Source organism: Paroedura picta, chromosome 2 (genome assembly GCF_049243985.1).
Source record: "Paroedura picta isolate Pp20150507F chromosome 2, Ppicta_v3.0, whole genome shotgun sequence".
NCBI classification, from domain to species: domain Eukaryota; kingdom Metazoa; phylum Chordata; class Lepidosauria; order Squamata; family Gekkonidae; genus Paroedura; species Paroedura picta.
In genome coordinates this window covers 84,474,228-84,494,740 of record NC_135370.1, presented here as the reverse complement: position 1 = coordinate 84,494,740, position 20,513 = coordinate 84,474,228, and the positions used below count along the sequence as shown (strand labels likewise).

The following is a 20,513-nucleotide window of genomic DNA, read 5'->3' as shown; positions in this document are numbered from 1 at the left end:
CAAAATTAACATCACGTCCCTCTAGGAATCACCAGAAACTATGGATGTGTGATGTCACACTCCCAGGAAGTGATATCATACTGTTGGCCTAATGTCACGTCCCCCCCCCATTTTTTTAAAGCCAAGCAGCAGAGGGAAGAGCAGTTTGCCAGCAGGAGGTGTCCCACTATAGTGGAAGATAAACCCTGACTGACAGATGCCATGGCACCCATGGGTGCCACAACGGAGACCCCTGCTAGAGAACAGCTTTATGCTCTGATCATATTCTGAGCACTGTCCACCAGTCTGGCAGAGCAGCTAAGAGAATCTGGCTGCAATCCTGCTGGAGTTAGACTGCTGAAAATCTATTGAAACCAGGAGGATTCATGCAGCTTTAGTGTGCACAAGATGGTCTCCTGGGAGCCAGTATCCACCCAGGTTTAGTTTTTAAAGCTAATTAATTGCTGTAGCAGAGAGACCAATGTATGAGACATGCTTCATAACCCCAGGTCCACACATGGTAATTTCACAGTCCTTTATGTCTTTATCCTTTACTGATACAGAAGTGCTTATATTTGGCACTAAGCTTGTTCTGAGCTAGGATCAGATAAAAGGCCAGGAACTTGTGTTAAGGAAGGGAGAAGCCAAAGGAATTCTTTTAAACGGAGCAGTCAGGCTGGAATAACCCACCCAGGGCAGACACAAAGACCATCAGTCAGCATAATTTTTAAAAAAACAAAACAAAAAAAAAAGAGTTCTTGCATAGCCAGTTTGACTTCCCTTCCCTGCTTCCCCACCCATAAATATTGTGTGAGTTTTTGGCAAACTGGAGAGAGAGAAATGAGTTGCGCTACTTTTCTAACACAATTGACAGGGCCAGAGAGTAATATACTATTTGCTTCCAACAGTTCAAATGCTGGTTAGTACTACAGAACTTTCAGATTCCAATAGAGAATGAAGTGCATCCGTGGATTTCCTTCTGTTCATTTTGTCTCTTATATTTTTACGTAGTTAAGCAATTATATTGCCCACTTAGCCAAGTTAATAAATGCATTTATGAATCTAACACGTTTCTCTCTTTAAAAACAATGATACTATATTTGGTTTTCTCTAAGCCTTTTTATTCAGACTTCCCAAATGTCCTTTTTGACTTTTGGACAGTTACAAGAGCCAGTTTCCCCCTTAGTCTAGCCCTGATCTAGCATTATAAGACAGCATCCAGTCCACACACAAAAGACCTTCCTGCAGGTATATAAACATTTATTTACTAGATTTTTTAGTCACTGTTCATCTTGGTAGCCATAGTATCCACTACTTTGATTTCTTTCTAGAAATTGCACAAAGTGTCCCAGGGTTGCTTAATTTTTTAACATGTGTACAGAAAACCATGTGTTTGAGAGGGAGATTTAAATTTCACCTGTTTGTTAGTGCTTATGACACTTGCACAACTACATTCCACAGCATTCATTGCTCCCACAGACTCAGTAGGCTGAGGGTGGGGCAGAGTGGGAGGGGATAGAGTGACATTGTCACTTGAATACTTGGAAGAGTTTATTTACTAAATATTGCTTAAATCAGTGGTCCCCAACCTTTTTATCACCGAGGACCAGTCAACGCTTGACAATTTTACTTTGGCCCGGGGGGGGGATAGTCTTTTGCCGAGGGACGTCACCGCCGCCTGAGCCCCTGCTCCACTTGCTTTCCCGCTGGCACCCCTGACTTCCCACTGCCCACTGGAAGGCACTGCCAGCAGCACCTGTGCAATGCCACGAGGGGGAGCCCCAGGCATGGCGGCTGCTGGAAAGCACCAAAGGTGAGCCAGCAGCAGAGTGGCAGGGCAGCCCCCAAGGCAGCAGCTGGGGAGGAGGACGAGGAGGAGCCACAGCCCAGTACCGACTGATCTATGGACCGGTACCGGTCTCCGGACCGGGAGTTGGGGACCACTAGAACTATATCCTAGGAACTACATGAAAATACTCAGACCATTTCTGCATGAGGAACTTGCCCCTGGACAGCCTTCGAATGTTGATGGCTTTTAGAGCCTGCTCCACATGACGTTGCCTGCATCCTAAGGCTGTCAAGCAGCTGAAGCGAGTTTTGGCCATTATTAACTCACAATGAGAGAAATCACCAAAACTGGATTTACCACCCTCAGTCGTGCAATCCCATCAGTGAGCAACCAATGAGCAACCAGAGGCAAGCCCATATGGAGGGGGGAAACTGCAATAGTCTCTGCAGCATTGACCCACCCTCACACCCACCTTCCCCTCTCCATTTCCTGCTTTGAGTAATTTTTTTAATGGCATGGTCTGTGTTGCTGTGTGACCACAAAGGTAGAATACATTGTCATTGTTAAAGGTAACATAAAATCTTCTTTAAAGTGTCCATGGTCTTTTTGGGATCAGACACACAAAAACAGTCCAGTTTGTATTTTTGGGGGGTGGGAAATGAGCTGGGAAAGGGTGGGGGTGATCAAACATCCTTCTCCCGATCATACAGGGGTCTAAGCACTTTGATTTTCAATTAACCATTTACACAAAATGACATTTGGGCTCCAGGGACCAAGTCCAGCCTTCTCACAATTCAGCCAGGCAAAAACAGCCCTGTTTCTATTTTCTGGAGGTGGGAAATGAGCTGGGAAAGAGGGGTGGGTGGGTGATCAAGCAGCCTTCTCCTGATCATACAGGGGTCTGAGCACTTTGTTTTTAAGCCAACTATTTACACAAAATGACTTTTTGGGCTCCAGGGCTGGGGAGGGGGAGTTTCAGTCAATGAGAGAACTGCTGTATGGTGTCTGGTGGCTTGTTGTGATTGACAAGCCAAGAAGTGGAGGGAGAAGTTCACTTTGCTTTCCCTTGCAACCTCGTCAGGAGGCAAAAAGCCACAATAGGGCAGAGGGAAAATGTGGAAATGGTATCCTGTGAGGAAGTCTGCAAGTGCGAGGTTTACCATCCCGCAATTGCAAGCAGGAAGCCACTCATGTTTTACCACTCCGTGTGGAAATGTTCTCACTTTGCTCACTGGTTTATAGTGACTTCATGTGTTCAGCCCTGTGTTCCTTACCACTTCAAAAGGGTAGTATTCGGGATTTCAGGCCAAATATGCCTGTCCAAAGTTTTCTGTCATTCATCTGGAATACTTTGATACCTGCCATCTGGTAGTCTTTCCTGGGAGTAATTCATGTTTTTTAAATTCAAGATTCCCTGCTTCTTGTTTTGAATTTGATAGTGGTTCTATTAGAACATAAGTCCACAGACCAGGCCTATCATATAGCTGTACATTACCAAGATCTTAACCCATAATCTAAGGAATATGTTACCTCGCCAAATGCCATCCTGCCTCCCCCACCCCAACTGACAAGTAAAAAATGAGGACAGAAAAACAGCATTTCAGACAAGGTTAATTTATTTATATAGGTTGATATATGCATATATATTGTTTTATTTTCAGATTTGTGTGCTGGCCTCCACCCGAAGGCTCAGAGAGGCTAGCAATATTCTATAGAAGAAGTTGGTTCTTATATGCTGCTTTTCTCTAGCTGAAGGAGTCCCAACCTGTGGCCCCAGAAATCTGGTCACTTTAATCTAGAGTTGTTAAATGCGCTCAGTAGGGAGGCCAGATATTGTCAGAGACAATTTTAAGCCTCAACCATAGACTCTGTGGAATTGTTCAATGTCCTGCAGGGCCCTGATCTTGCTTGGAAGAGTGTTTGATGAAAAAGCCTGGCTCTGGTTGACGCCACTTTCATTTCTCTGGGGCTGAGGATCTTCAGCGTATTCTGTGTGCTTGATCTTAAACTTCTTGGAGAGGCATAGTGGAATAGGCGATCCTGCAGCTATGAAGGTCCCGGACCGTTTAGGACTTTAAAAATTAGAACCAAAATCTTGAACCTGATTTGGTCCTCAAACTGGAGCCAGTGCAGCTGGGATATACGCATATAATACACAGATAAGAAGCATACATTCTTTTGCCTAAAGGCCAAAAGGCTCCATAATTTTAGACCTAGTTTGCTTTCTGTCACTTTTTAAAGATCTGGAAATCTAGAATGTTGGATTTTATCCTTAGGGTGGAGTAAGTAGGACAAATAACAATTCTTCTCTGAGATGTGATTCGGATCCTGAATGCTCTCCATCTCCTCCCTTGCAAATGCTACCCAAGATTTGTAGATTACTCGTTAAAAATCATTGACCTACATGTACAAGGCAAAGTCCTCTAGTATTTCTAAACAGCTGGTGCAGTCATATGTCTATCGTTACCTCCTTCATCGTGAAATTAAATATTTTTGTCTCTGCTTAAAGGAGACAACAGGTTTCCCCTGCAAAGTGAAGCTCCACTACTCTTGCTCCATAGCTCCTCCCAGCTGCATTATGTTCAAATTGTTGCAGAATTGGAAATCTGCTGCCCCCCAGGTTTGAATATTAATACCATTTATAATAGGACCATGTTTCCTAATACAGAGCATTAGTGATTCCAGTGCAATATATATATTCACAGCCATGAAGAATTCCCTAACTGGAGTCTTAAGACTTTCTTGCTGTATCATGTTTCTTTAGAAGACGCTTTAAATGCAAATACAGAGAGGCTCACACCCACATGTCCGGGCATAAACAATTTGCATTCCTCTCTGGCTCATCCTTATTCCTTACAATTTTACTGGCACCCACAGCTGTGCTAACAGATTTCTTCCTCTTGAATACAACTAAACCACAAGCACAAAAAACCACATGGACAATCTAGATGGAAGGTGTATTCTCTCAGATAAAATTAACAAGTCAGCTGAAATCACACTGTCGGCACCCAACTCTATCAAGGCAGAAATCAGAATGAATTCTCTTTAGCATCAAGTTCAGAGGTCTTTCTCTGCTCAGCTGATGCAAACCAATCCGATCTCTTGGAAGAGACTGTCACTCAAACTCTCTGGTTCTGTGAAGAATTAACCCCTCATAGCCTTTTATCTGTTTATACAGCAATTATGAACTCATCACCATCTCCATTAAATCCAGTACTAAACTAATAGCTCATGTTGATCATCAAAACCAATAAGACTTCATCATCCACAGATGTGGAAGGGGTTCCTATGTATTTGGAGATCCCCCAGATATAAGTTATCCAATAGGGAAAAAAAACTTACATGCCAGCATAACAAGGATTGAACATAGTCCAGGAGGCACAGAATACTGAGGGTCAGTTAAAGAGAGGGGGGAGGAGGAAGATGGGGACATTGTCCTCCTTAGGCCACTAAGATCATATAAAATTGTAAAGGGAGAAATGTGAGTGTTGGAATGAAAGAATTTTCAAATCATGTATTCTCTCTTCGCTACCCACAATGCCTCTCCAATTTATTACTGAGATCTCTGAGTTCAAATTACCTGTTGATGAAGTGTCTGTAAACAGAAGCCAGTTTTTGGGTGAAAAGTTTCCATCTAATTATTCCCACTTTACTTCATAATAACATGGGAAGCAACTAGGGTGCATTCAGAAGACATTCAACACAGTTCCCATGTTGCTTGAATGCTCTAACATGTGTTACAAAAATCTCTTGTCTGGAAATATCCTTAGCACCTGGGTTAAGTACACTCCGCTGAAATGACAACCATTCCAGTCCACTCAAAGCACTCGTTTGCTGATCAGCAGACGATTGGGTAGTATAAATTACTAAATTCAAGGCATTTACCAGCCTGATTCTTGCAAGCTATACTGGTTAAGTGGCATCTCAGCCTGTTGCATATTTTGCTATATATGCACTTCTGCAAGTTAGCTGGCATTATTTTCATACAGACAAGTCTGATTTATATATGTCAACAGATCTAACTGAAAATGACATTGTCTGCCTTCTTCAGTGAAAAATATGACTGCAGCAATACTAGCAATGGTAATTATCAGTTGCCTGTTTTCCCCCACAAACCAATAGATTTTTTCTATAATATTTCCAGCCAACTGATTCTCAACTAATCAAGCTGATGCACTATAAAAAAAAAGTCACAACACAATTACTTTGTAATTTATTGGCAAAAAATACATTTCCTCATCAAATTTGGAACACAGCGGTTTTATTGTAATTGGCAGGAGCTGTCCTGCAGAGAACATTTACTCTTTTATTGTGTGATGTGAAGGTTTTGCCATCGTAGCACTGATTATTGCTTTCATACTGAACAGGCAAAGTGACTTGGTGTGGCTTGGGAGCTAATTTGGAGATTTTGTCATTCTTTTTGCTCCAATTGCTTAGATTACCAAAAAGAATGACATTCAGAATATTTTTGTTCTGTGTCTGAATATGGTACATAAATGAACTCCTTAGGAATTAAAAATATCATTAACTTAGCAACAGATGCTAATAAGAAATGCAACTAGATGGCAATTATCCTGATGGAACAAAGGGAAGTTACACCTGGCTATGTCAGTGGGGAATGGCATCTCACATGTCAGTAGACCATCAAGATAGAGACAATCCCTGTAGTTACCACCCATTCAGCAGTGTTCACTGCATATGCCATGTCAAGGTCCTGCAGTAGCAGCATCTGACTTCTATGCCTCCCTATGCCTTACCAAATCAAAAGGAGACCTCAGACAGTTTGCATACTTGTGCATGACACAGAGGTACTTCAACATCCTTTTATACCTGACCAGCCGCATCATGCCATTCCCCAGCAGTTCAATCCCTGTGTACTTAATGACCAGGGATACACCACTGGTAATATTATGGGTTTTCAGGTGGGTGAGATAGAGGGGTAAGCCATTTTGGTCATATGGAAATCCTTGAGCAAGCAGCAAAGTCCTGTGGAAACCGGAGGAAAAGGAACACCTCAGGAAGTCATCAAGGCTCACTTGTAAATAAAGGATCATGGGAACCAGTCCATAGACCTCTTCAAGGATAGTCACATGGATTGTCTCCACTCTGAGAAGACACCTCATTATTCAATAGATACCACTCCCACGAGTTTTCCCCCATAACCTAAGGCTGAAAGACTACTATATGATTCCAAGTGAAACTAAGCTCAAAATAATCACCATTCCTTTCTGTATACTTTCCCTCCTAGGGCAGTGATAGAAATATTTGTGTTGTTAGGATGGGAGTAAGACAATTATGCATCACCTCACCCTGACAGCTCCTACCTGGGGAAAAAAGAAGTTTAGCTATCAAGCTTGCTCTTATCTTCTTCTGTTTTTATTTCTTCCTTCACCATTCTGTGCGGAAATCTAAAAGTGGATAAAAACTATACAAAGTTCTAAAGACCTATTCTTCTCCTATGCAAGTGAACTGTAGTAGGCTTCTGAGGAAGAAGAAAATCAAGAAGAGACTTTCATGTTAATCTGTTGAAAGGGGTATATCTTGAATAAGAACTTATTAAGACATAGGGATGACATAAGTATCTTCTTTCATTGTGAAGGACCATAGTTTGCATTGATTAATGGGATTGGTTGTCAAGTAGAGTTTGTGGAGAGGTTGTGGAGGATGGTGAAGTACAGCAAACATAGCTGTTCATGACAATGAAAGCACAGGTCAACCATGTATGTGAGGACAGATGGAAGGGAGGTTGAGGGAGACAGCTGCAGTTATACCTGATAGTAAGAATTCTCTGGCTCCCTCCCCAAAGTAGTCACAAAACAAAGCCAGACTCCAGAAGTAAAATCAGCACATCTTGCTCTGCAACGTTAGTTGGATTTAAGTCTGGCTATTGACACCTTTGCAAAACTGGTTTTGAGAATAGTGATGCTACTAGGAATAAATCCCTGATGATACTCTTCAGTAGCCAGCTTTGCATTTCCCTTTACCCATCCTCCCACTGGAAAAAAGGAGAATTATTCATCACTCTCACTTATGTCCCCAAGAGTAGTGCCCAACCCATCCATTCAGGTTATTTTTTAAAACAAGCCTTCAGTAATGGAAAAGTGTTCTCTTAGATGAGCTCATCTTCACAGCAGACAATTAGTGAGTCTCAAGCCTAGCTTGTCCTGGCCCCTGCCATAAGAATGTGCACTTACAGGAGATGTTTTCCTTACCATAGTACAATAACAAAAATACTCCCAGGCTGCAGATGTGGGCAATAAGAGAAGATGGTCAGCCTAAAGTTGAGGCCATCAGCAGGAGAAAATTGGGAATGCAGTTAGCAGACCTGCTACCCCGGTAAGGAAGGACAATGACCTAGACCGATTCTGCACGAGGAATTTTCCCCTGCATAGCCTCTCATTGTTCACGGGTTTTCATGCTGCTTCCTCGTGATATTGGCAGCAACCCGTAGCTCTCCAGTGGGTATCGCAGGTTTTGTCAAGTTTGCTCTGCAATGAAACTCTAAAATGCCGCTTCCCCTTTCTTGTCACACTACAAACTGGGGTGCAAACAAGGGCAGGCCCGTCTGAAGGGAGAAATGTGTGACAGCTTGGTAGAATTGTGCCTGTCCTTGCATCCATCTTCCCCTCCCCATTTCTGGATTTGAAATATGGTGCGGTCCACATAGCTACTGCAAAAGAACGAGCCCTCAGTTAAAATAAAATGTTCTCTTCAGTGTGCACAGTAATATTGGGATTGGGCAGCAACCCAATCTAAAAAAACATTCCTGTTGTGTTTTCTAGCAGTGGGGTAGGAACAGGGAAAGAGGGGTGTGTGTGTGATGAAGCGGCCCTTAGCTTAGCGTCTGTGAACAAACAACCATCAGGGTCCAATTATCATGGCCAGCCTATCACAAATCCACCCAAACATAAAGACAGACCCATACAAATAGTCCCAAAAAGAGATCTAAATAAATGTTTTATTGTTATGGCGAGATCCCATAGCAAAAGAGAAGTGAAAGTTTAAAAAAAAATATTTTACCACTGTGGCATTTCCCCATAGCAACATGGAATTGAATTTTTTAAAATTAATTTTGGGACTCAGGGGAATGGAAGTTTGAGTCCCCCAAACCACTGCTGTGAAGGGATTGGTGGCTTGCATTGATTCACAACCCAAGGAGCTGGGGGGAAACTTCGGGTTGTCCATGCTTCCTGCTTTTCCATTGCCTTGTTGCGAGGGTGGGATAATGCAGGAGGGATCTCCCGTCAGGAAGCATACAAACATGCAGTTTACTATTGCATGTTTCCAAGCAGGAGGCGGCGCATGTTTTACACCTCTGTGAGAAATTGGTCCTAAAATTGGGTGACATCACCGGGCTTTAACATCTTCCCCATCTGTGGTCAACACTTCATGATTCTTCCTGTTCTAGGTGGGGGTGACATCCCAGGCTCTCCTATTATCTCTTCACTAAAGCTCTGGCTTTCAGTGTCTACAGGATTGCTCTAAACCCACTCCTAAAACACAGAACAAGGATGAAACATTGTGCTTGTTGGCAGAAAACCCACTGCACCACTTTAGCTTTCTTAGATGAGAAGTATACCAGCTACTTGAAAGGCAAGCTATACGCTGCCTTCATTGATGTTCATGGTGCTTTTGATTCTGTTGATAGACAGGAACCTTCTTGCAGCAACAACTGGCACTGCTGGAGGGGTCTGGGCTACAAGAGCGGTTGGTTCACTACACCTTTCCTGCCCAAGGCATGCAGAAATATGCCATGCCCCAAACTTCTCTGCCCCAAACCGTCCTGCTGCTCAGAGTGGATGTGATGCTCCTCCCTCATATACATCCCTCCCTCAGAGGCAATATTTCCCTCTGTTTTTCTTTCCCTTTGTGATTGAGCTTCCCTAGTTGTCTGTTTTGTTCTTTCCTGAAGAACTCTGGCTGATTCCCCATTCCTCCACATGTAGCCAACTGGGTCACTTTGGGCCAATCACTCTTCTTGCATAGCTCTCTCAGCTCCACCTACCTCACATGGTGTCTGTTATGGGGAGAGGAAGGGTAGGTAATTGAAAGCTGCTTTGAGTCTACTTTGGGTAGTAAATTAAAAGGAGGGTACAAAAACCCAGCTCAGCTCATTCACCTCTAAAGTCTCTCTCTGTTCAGCTGACACTAATCAATCAAATTGCTTGAAGTAGTCTGTCACTCAAGGCTCTTTGTGAAGAATTAAACCTTCACATATCTTAAGCTATTTGTACAGCACTTCTAAGATTTAAAAAATGTAGTCTGTCACAGGCTACCTCCCTAAGACCCTGGCTACCTTCCTAAGACCCTGGCTACCTCCCTAAGACACTGGTCCTTGGCAAGGCATAGGGACTTCTGGTAAGCCCTGAATAATCTTGAGGAGTGGGATAACCAGCGCTTCAGGGACTCCTTCTACGTGCCACAAAATATCTTTTACATAATCAAGGAAATGAGCCACATCCTGTATCACCAGGATTTAGGGATGTGCTATGTCTGTAGTCCTAGTCCAGAAAGGCCAGTTTGTACACACTGTTTCCATGTCCTCAGTGTTTTGTACCTGGAGCTGAGCAACCAGCATATCATCCATATGCAAAAATTTTAGAGGTGATAAATGTAATTAATGAACTCTTTCAGCATTACAGACTTTAGTGCACCCTGACTGTTTATGGATGTGTATGTTAGTATGACTGGGAGGTGCCACAATATGGTGGCACTAGTGGTGAATAAGTCAGGTTTAATAAGCTTTTCCTCCAGCAATTCATGGTTGATGAATACTGTGACAGTTAAGGTGGTAATCATTGGAAACTAGACCCACACTATTCAGACATGGCTCTTGCCTCTCTACATCCAGTACCATTATTGAAAATACTTATGGTAACTATTACAGCCAGTCTTGGATGCTGGGTGTTGTATATGCGAAACAGCAGAAGGCTGAGCTTGGGGTCTGGAGCAGGATCCAAGCAGCCCCGAAGAACAACCAATGAGCTGTTGGGTCCCCACCCATGGGGCCCAATGAGTTTGAATCAATCAAGCACTGCTAAGCCAATCAGGCTCAGCCTAGGACGGTTCAAACTCCTGTACATATGTATATGTGGGGGCTTGTCCACGCAAGGCTCCAGTCTGCGTGGTTACCTTCAAAATGTACCCACTCCTGGAAGTAATAAAGAGCTGCTTGATGCACGACATTGTCTCATTTATTTCCACTATACAACACTGGGGAAAAGGGCATTTGGCCATCTGAAATTCTGCTGGAGAGTCCTATATGTGGAGCAGGACACTCTGAAAGACCTGCTGATGGTATGTTCATTGTGTGCTGCATCCTCCTTAATGTCTGGAAATCTAAAAGGGATGTATTTTTTCAGCAGCACCCCAGAACTTTCACTACCACATGAACTTGGGGTTTGCGAGCACTCTATGCAAGGCACTACCACAGCCTGGGCATCTGTTAGACCTGTTTGCTGAAGCAGCTACTTCACTGCTACCTGCAAATCCAGCAGCAAGTACATCTTGGGCAATCATCTCAAATTTCTAGAGGCCCCTGAAAGTTCACACCTGTTGTAAGACTCCCAACCTTACCAGAAAACGAAGTCAGTGTCCAACACCCAGGGCTTTCCCCCCTTTTTTATCCAGCCTATGCAGGCTTGCCTTCATAGCTGTTAATGTTCATTATTTATTTGCTCAGCTTAGTGAAGTTCACAGATCTTACTTTACCTCTGAATTTACTTATTTATTAAAAAGTTTATAAGCCTGTACTTCTAAGCAATGGGACCATGGTATTTATTGAAGGAGTCTTCATGTGAAGTTGTTAATAAGTGTTAATTATGGAGAGGAAAAACAAACTAGCTGTCGTATACAGGAAACACTATGGAGTTGGCTAGCACTGGAGCTAAGTGCAGCCCTCATCCCACCTTCACTAGACAAAAGGAAGCCTCCTTATCACCTGCAGCAAGCAGAGGCCAGAAGTAGCAGTGGCTTCAGGGCAGCAGGCAAGGAGACCAGGCAACCTAGCAGTGACTCTTGGAGGTGCAGAAACGGGGCTGAACACAGGCAGACCAGAGGGAGTAAGTGGAAGAACACTTCTCAGAGCCTCTAGCTCAGGGTAGTCAACCTGTGGTCCTCCAGATGTCCATGAACTACCCCTGCTCTAGCTGACCTATCAGGGTAAGAAAGCTGGGCAGGGAAGGAAGAGCATAGCTTCCTTCCATTTATTTATTTGTTTATTGAATTTCTAGACCACCCCTATTGGCGCAGCCATCTCCGGGCAGAATACACCATTGTTAAATTACAATAACAGTTAAAATCATTAATAAATATTAAACAATAAACATTAAAACAATTAAAATAGGTTGACTAATTAGTCTGCCAAACAATTGGTGATATCTCCAATTGGTTCTTTGGATTGGGGCAGGCCATGAGCTATTGGGTTGTAACGGAGAAGGCCCTTTATTGTTCATATTTATTTTTCCGAACTGGCCTCAACCATAATCCCAACAGAAGAGGTCTGTCTTGCAAGCCCTAGTGAACTGTGCTAGTTCCATTAGGGCCCTGATGTTCTCAGGGAGTTCATTCCACCTGGCCCGCCGTTTGTCCCCGGAAATCTGGTCACATTACTCTTGCATCCTATCTTGCATCCTATCTAAAAGTGTTTTCTGTGTGGGAAGTACATGATGTATGAAGCAGCCAAAATACATTGTTTGGAGACATCCAAACCAAAAATTTCTCTAATGAACAATATATTAATTACCATAATATAATGACTTCTATATCTTCAAGTATTGTTTCTTGTTAAATGACCACTGATTCAGTCACTAGAACTTCCTTTTCTCCTGTGAAGGACATTAGGAAGAGTAACCACCAGGCTGACAATTTCCCACAGGCAAAGGAGTTGTTTTCCTCTGCACAAGATTTCTCATAGCTCTGCATTCCCCTTAAAAATCTGACACTGTCTGTATCACCAAAGACAAGATTGGACGTTGCTACGTAAAAGTAAGCCCCATTCTGCAAATTCCAGTATCTCTCCATTATTGTCCCTAAGCTTCTGTTGTTTGCCCTTAAATGTCCCCAGCACAAACGAATACTTTAACTTTTTTGGGAAAGTGAAATGCTTGCCCAATTTTTAATTTAAAATAATTTCAATTATGCAATTATCATGTTGATACCAGGAAAAACTAAACAAGCTATGCTTCAATTACAGCATTTCTCTCTCTTTCTGTCCTCTTCCTATGATTAGGCAAGCCTGAATGTATTCCAGGGCACTATGAGTGAACTGGCATTGACTATTTAAGCACCACGGAGAATCAGATGCTACTCTGGAACAACAAAGCAGCTTCTGATCCCCCACTATACTTAGCTACTGCATTTCTATTAGCTGCACATTATAAATTATTTTCATTAACATAATACTGTAATTGCAGGTTGTATGACAAAAAAATTAACAAGCCTATTGGCTGGAATGGAATAAAGAAGCAATCAAAGCTTCCCCTGCTCATGAAAGGATCCATTCAGAAATGTTGGAACTGGCAAGGAGAGTCAGGGAGGGGGGGGGGGGGGTTGTAAAGGAAAGAATATTCAAAGTAACAGTCACCATACTCAGTCATGCATTGATTGTCCAGATGTGGCCAATTGGCCCTGTAATTGCATTTTTAAAGAGGGGGAAACTACCACCAATCAGATCTGAAAAAAAGAATGCAACAAATCCGGGATCACAAAGGGTGGCTATGTCACACTCTACATGACCCATTAAAACAGCACAAACAGTAGTTCTAGATACAATGGTAGAATCACTTTTCGTTTCTGTCTACTAAAGTCAACAGTAGGTAGGTGGAGCTTCATCTCAGTTTCCATAACAAAGCTATGCAAAAGAGCCCTTGAAACATTATTTTCAACAAGTGGAAGAACTGTTTTGACACCACCTGACTAGTGTGGATGAGGAACATTTAAAAAAGCAAACATCTTATGTATCCGTATTTTGGTTCTTGTAGGTTTCCCTGGCTGTGTGGCCATGGTTTGGTAGTGCTAGTCACTGACGTCCCGCCAGAAAACGTGGCTGGCATCTTCAGAGGTAGGACATGGCAAGATGGGAACCTCTCCTTGCTAAAATGCCAAATATAGCCCAGCTAGCAGATAAATCTAGTGGTAGAATTATACACATCATGGCTTATATTCGTAGAAAAGCTATCAGTGAGGTTACTACCATTGCCAATTATGACGTGAATACAATCTAATGACCCTTTTCTGTGAAGGCAGCATTCTTCCTATTCTTCAATACATTGTGAATCCAGACATTTCAAAAAGCAGCAAGCTTTAGGATAAAATGGCAAGAGCTGGTAAGGACTTATCCATAAACTTAATTTCTTATGACAGTGTCTGTACAAATACACTGGGGCACAAACATGCAGCAGTCCATGCGGCTGATGCATGGCAAGTTTTCTGACTAGGAATGTGAACTATATTTCCTGGGAAGGGGTGGGGAACTGGCTAATTGTTTGGGAGTGACAGATTCATATTGTTGTAATTCTCTGTTAATTGAACGGCTTCTATAGAATTAGTTCACTTATAGCAGTCAAGGCTGAAAACATCCGGAGAGTCACCCTATTTTAGCAGTCATTGTATGGATGCTGTCAACCTCTGCAAGAGGCCTGAGAGGGCTGGGAAATGGCATGACAACTGAGTCTGTACTCCTAGGAAACCCTGAAGCATGCTGAAGTGAGGGTACACTAGGATGGCCTTGACAGGTGCAAGTGTTGCAGTGATGGTACTCGTTTGGTATGAGCTCATTTAAATTCCAATAGCCGGCTTCACCACTACGTAAAAATGTTCTAGTGAATCTAATGGTTACCTATGGCTTCAAGCAAGCCCCAGTGCTGAACTCAGATCACTCAGATGTGAATTTAACACCAAATTATCATGCAGAGATTAAAGATTATGCAGTTCTCAGAACTTAATTTACAAAATATATCATTAAAATTAGTTTTTTATATAATATGCACATCACACCTTATTATTATTGTTCTTTTCCATATTGCTCCCTACATGAAACTACTTTGAAAATAAACAAAATAACAATCAGCAAGCAATCTTGGGAAGGTATTAATATTTCCATTTTGTAAGGAACTACTGAGGCAGAGAAAAGTGATTTGTCAAAGCCATCTGGGAACACAGATTTAGCACGAACACAAATTATCCAAGTATCCAGGGACCAAATTGCCTTTAATCTTTTCATGACCTTGCTTTCTTCTATTCAAAAGATCATCTAATCGGTCCCTTGGTTTTCAGATCTTTGCATGTTCACCTAGAACCTTGGCACAGAGACCTGTTTTGAGTCCCAGTCAGCATAAACTGTTGTAATGGGGGGAGGAATAGGGAGCAGCCACTCATTACTACTATGCCATGCTGGCCCTCAACTTCTGGTTGGAGCCCTAAGACCCAATACTACTACAAGTCTTAAATCATATAAATGACTGATGCAAAATTCAGAGTGTGGATTATGGCAACCACTTACCAAACACTCTTTTCTTTATATGACATATATTCACTTGTTAAGCTGTTGTCTTCCTGGCAACTACTAAGGAGCTCTTTTCCACACTTCATATCCAGATGTGAGGTAAAGTAGTCCTCTGTATCCACTGGAAGTCCCTCTACATACTTTATACAGGAACCATTCCTCAGTAGGCAATCCATGTGGAAACCAAAAACTATGTTAGCACAGCCAGATCATGTGGCTGTTCCCCCTCCGCCATTGTTACCTTCTATTTTAGCTAGACTACAATTTGGCTTCCAAAAATATTTAGAGCAGTGTGGAAAGAAGCTATGGAGCATGTTGTTCTCACAATATTACCATGATACAGTAAATGGCCAGGAGTTTTGCATAATTCTGGGTACTATGTGGATCAATGTAATATTTCCTGATGAATTTTTGTAGTAATGTCCATCTATTCTTATTTTATAACAGATCCCTTTAGCCTAAAATAGTAATCAACTGGGACATTTAAAATAGACCAGCCATTCCCCTAGACAGTCAAAGAAGTAGATCACATTAATAAGCAGAATCTCTTTTATGCAAATACCAGTCAGAACATCTGGGATAAGTAGAAGTTTGGATAAGCAGATCTCTTATTCACTTAAGATGTTGACATGAAGTGCCATCATGGATACTCAGCAAATTCAGATATGCAGTATGTTTGGATGACCGAGAACTATCTATGACCTTGAACATGAAGCTTCAAAATTTATTGTGGAATCCTCACAGAAAGGGGTGGGTTTTTTAATGTATATTTAGCAGGAAACAAAAACTTTTGGCCTGTAAAATATTTCTGAGCCATTATGAGGAAAGATACAAAATATGACTGATAAATATGTACCTTTCTTAAATGATCATTTACATATTTTATCTTGGCAATCAGTTTCAAAGCACAAAATGTAATACATTAAAAAGGTGATTTGCAAGCTAGTGAGAGAAGGAAGCTCTCATTTTTGTTTGCTCTGTTAGTCGGTTATCCAACAAAGCAAGAAAAAAAATCACTTGCTGCAGAGCATAGGATCAATTTGTCCTAATTATAGCAAAGGAACAATTATATTAAACTGCCCCATTCATTTGGCAATGCCGTGATTAGTTCCCAGAGTTTCAGAAAGCTCTAGTCTCTTAAGATTGACATACCTCAGAAGATGTACCAGCTGCCCTGAGTTTTTAAAAAGGAAATATTACCCTCTAAGGGTTACATTTATATGTCAAAATACTCTTACTACGTGAAAATGAGATAGGGAAAGTTCTTTGTTTGGAAGTACAGGAACAATTTAATAAAACTGAATCAGTGTTGTAGAAAACCACAAAGAACTATCTTTTGTTAGAAACTTGTATTTGGCAGAGAAACTACAACTGAAAATAGAACGCCTTCAAGTTTAATATAATCCATGGATGTTTGTTTGTCAAGACAGTACCTCCTGCTGGATCGTTAGCATTCAGGCAGGACTGGGCATCCTGCCACACACAAAACAGGGAGAAAATGTTGTCCTTGCCTACTAATTTCTAAATTTAACTTTTCCCAGAACTGTATTTTACTCGCAGTACTCTCTTTCCCAAATAAGCACACATTTGTGTTCCGTGAAGCATTCCAGGATAGCTATATGTCAAATTCTCACAGGAGGAGACTGTTGACTTACCTTTGCTCCAAAGTGACGACTAGGATTTCCTATGGATTCTTTTAGCAGTTCCCTTCCTCTTAACTCAGGTTGTCTGCCATTCTCAATCCTCTTCAGGTTTCCTCCTCTGCCTTATTCAGCAAAGTGCTAAAAAGAGAGCCAGTACAGTCCTGAAATGGGGATCGCTTCACTCTTCACCCCACTCACCTCCCTTCCTTCTAGTTCAGACTTTCAAGCTTCTCTGAAGAGCAGGTGGAAAAGCTTTCTCAGCACAGCCACGGGGGAAGGGGGAAGGGATAGGATGGGAAACAGGGAGAGGTGGAGCTTCAACTAAAGCAACAGGTTACTGTATAACTAGAAGACTCTGTAAGCCTGGAGGTTGCCTCAGAGTTGGGTATCTCTGCTGACACCTGGTGCAGTACTGGAAAACCAGAACAAGCCACTGCTTGTGGAGACTACAGAGTGTGTTCTATTTTTGTTTCCTTTCCTTTTCTCTCTCTCTCAGACATTTTGGATCCCAGAAGAAGGGAGAAAAAGGTGACTTTGCTCCAGGTTTCTCACAGTGTAGGGAAGGAAAATTAACAACCTGGCTTCTCAGTGGGAAAACAGGGCACCATTTGTCCAATACAAGATACCTCTTACAGAGCTGGATGCAGCCTCAGCTTACTCTGTCTGATAAGATGTTTATCTTGCTAGTGCCCACCCTCTTTTGGCTTCTTTACCGTGGAAAAGCATAGCAAACATGAGGATGTGGCAAAAAGCAACTCTCAGTCGAGAAGAAACCTTGGGGGGGCAAGACTCAAAGAGAACTCCAATTCAAACAAAATGGATATTTATATTTACTTTGGAATTCCAAATTATTTTCTTGTTCAGACACAGAGTCAGAAGGCAATAAGCAAAACGCTTAGAAGACTCAGGGATCCTGTATCTTATCAACAACAAATTAGACAACAGGGCTTCTCTGTCTTGCATAAAGGTAAAGGGAAAGGTATCCCCTGTGCAAGCACCGAGTCATGTCTGACCCTTGGGGTGACGCCCTCTAGCGTTTTCATGGCAGACTCAATACGGGGTGGTTTGCCAGTGCCTTCCCCAGTCATTACCATTTACCAGCAAGCTGGGTACTCAATTTACTGACCTTGGAAGGATGGAAGGCTGAGTCAACCTTAAGCTGGCTGCTGGGATTGAACTCCCAGCCTCATGGGCAGAGCTTTCAGACTGCATGTCTGCTGCCTTACCACTCTGCGCCACAAGAGGCTCTTCTGTCTTGCATGGGTGTTGCTAAAATAAAATGAAAGAAAGACCAGGAAGAAGGAGTGTCCAGAAACTATGGTTATGAGGTTTGTTTATGTGATTCAGTTTGAAAGACTGTTTCAGCAGCTATGAAAAATGCCACAATGGCCTCCATAACGTTCTGTGGAATTACAGACCTTTCACACAAAAATGGGGCAGATCTGAATGTTTTCATTGTTTGCTGCATGGTTTGAGAATAATTTGAAAATGCAATTTCTTCCCCTCCCCTGGGAGGGAATTCACAGTTTTCCAATGTGGAACCTCGGGATTCAAGTCAGCTTTTTCCTCCATTCCCACCTCAAGTGATGACATATCAACTCTGACAATAATCTCATCAGAGATGAAGTTGTAAGTCTAACTGAAAAAACTAAAAAGCAATGAATTGTTGAGTCTAGATGCTATACATGAGACCTGCAAAACTGATCTCCTAGAAAATGTGCCTTGCTGTCTAAATTAGCTTCTTAAGAAGACTGAAAAACAGTAAATGTAACTTAGCAGAAATCTAGGAAAATACAGACTGGTTAGCCTAGCATCTGTTCAAGGTTTGTTGGTGGACACCATTATTAAAGATTATTGCATAGAGAAGAACTACTGAGTAACAATCAGCATGACTTCTGTAAAGAGAAGTCTTGCTTCACCAACCTTGTAGAGTTTTTCAGAAGTGTTAAAAGGTAAAGGTATCTCCTGTGCAAGCACCGAGTCATGTCTGACCCTTGGCGTGCCGCCCTCCAGCGTTTTCATGGCAGACTCAATACGGGGTGGTTTGCCAGTGCCTTCCCCAGTCATTACCGTTTATCCCCCAGCAAGCTGGGTGCTCATTTTACCGACCTCGGAAGGATGGAAGGCTGAGTCAACCTTGAGCCGGCTGTTGGGATTGAACTCCCAGCCTCATGGGCAGAGCTTTCAGACAACATTTCTGCTGCCTTACCACTCTGCGCCACAAGAGGCTCTACAGAAGTGTTAATAAGCACGTAAATAATGATGATCTGTGAGGAATTAAATAGCTAGACTCACAAAAACATTTTGACAATGTTTCTAAGCAAAGGCTCTTAGGAAAAACTAAGACATGGAATTAGAGGACAGCTTGTCAATGATTAATAATGGAATGAACACAGGATGTGGATGATGAATAACCAATTCATACATTATGGAGTACACAGGTTGGATTTGGGGTCCCTACCTGTGTCTGATGCAGACTGTGACAGCGGTGCATGTGGAGAGGGGGCTCCAGTCTCCTCCTGCCCATGCCATTTTCCTGGGGCTTGGGGGGCGTTATATGGTTTACTGGGGAAATCAGCAGGTTCACTACTTCAGATCAGAAAAATAGTGTGTGGGGGAAAGAATTGAAAAAGCTGCCCAAGAAGGCATCCAACATGATTAAAGGGTTGGAGTATGTTGCCTATGAGAAAGAGCCATGTTTTTCAGGTTAGATAAAAGACAACTGAGAAAAAGCATGATATAAATTTATAAAATTATTCTCTTGATGTTGAAAGCATTAGAACTGGCACTCAGCTAAGCTGGACAGTGGATTCAGGAGAGACAGATGTACCTTTTTGCATTAATGATTAACTTGTGGAACTCACTGAAACAGGATGGTAGTAATGACCAATATTAAATGGAATTAAAATAAGTCATGGAGATCTATCAATGGCTACTATCCCTGGTAATAGCCATCAATAGCTACTATCCACAGAACCTCTATATTTAAAGACAATGGCCCTCTGTGTGTGGTTCTGGAGAGTATCAGGTGGCATAAGTTTTGGATTTTGGATTTCTGGGGAAAACTTATTGCCTACTGTGTGAAAATGGGATATGGGGCTAGATGGACCACAAGATACTGGATTATATGGACCACTAGTCTGGCCCATCAAGGCTGCTCTCATGTTTATTTGGTACCTTTTTCCTTGACCTCCCTCCAAGGAGCTCAGGGCAGTGTACATATTTCTGCTCTCCATCATTTCATACTAACAACAACCCTATCTGTTATATTAGGCTGTAAAAGAATGAGTGCCCAAGGTCACTGAGTAAATGTAATAGTAAATGGAGTCTGGACCCAGGTTTCTCTATTCCTAGTTAACGTTGTTACCATAATATTGGTGCTCATATTCACACATGGCTAGCCAAGGGAAGGAAGAAGCCAGTTTTAAAAGGGATCAATGTTAGAAGATGCAGTCACATATACTTATGTCTGCTTTAGTCTGCAGATGAGGCCCATAGCCCTAATGGAAAAAAAGAGGTTAGAGAAGGAATTTGTCTGGGGACAGTTCCAAGTATATGATGCAGCAAGAGACAATTAATGGTTCAATTAAGAGAGCGA

At 42.2% G+C, this 20,513-nt stretch overlaps 1 protein-coding gene across 2 annotated transcripts in view; it reads right to left on the bottom strand.

Moving 5' to 3' along the window:
• Window positions 1-20,513, bottom strand: part of EPS8L2 (EPS8 signaling adaptor L2) — a 151,545-nt gene that overhangs the window by 121,276 nt on the left and 9,756 nt on the right. The window contains exon 1 of one of the 2 annotated variants that reach the window (XM_077321380.1): window positions 16,928-17,244. The exons of the other annotated variant lie outside the window; for it this stretch is intronic. The gene's annotated coding sequence lies outside the window, so the exon portion shown is untranslated. Of the gene's footprint in view, window positions 1-16,927; window positions 17,245-20,513 lie in introns of those variants that run through there. 2 annotated transcript variants of the gene reach the window in all.